The sequence below is a fragment of the Eimeria mitis genome, genomic scaffold (genome assembly GCF_000499745.2).
Source record: "Eimeria mitis Houghton genomic scaffold, Emh_scaff4670, whole genome shotgun sequence".
NCBI lineage: Eukaryota > Apicomplexa > Conoidasida > Eucoccidiorida > Eimeriidae > Eimeria > Eimeria mitis.
This window is the reverse complement of record NW_013572975.1, coordinates 1-225: the sequence shown is the minus strand read 5'-3', so window position 1 is coordinate 225 and position 225 is coordinate 1.

Here is a 225-nt window from a genome sequence, read left to right as displayed (position 1 = left end):
TTTTTTTTTTTTTTTTTTTTTTTTTTTTTTTTTTTTTGCTTTTCTTTTATTTGTTTCTTTGGTTGCTTTATTTCCTTGTTTGTTGGACTTTTAATCAATTTTACTTATTTATTTTTTTATTTGTTTGTTTAATTATTTATTTTTTGTACATATACGTACACATATATATATATATATATATATATATATATATATATATATATATATATATATATATATATATAT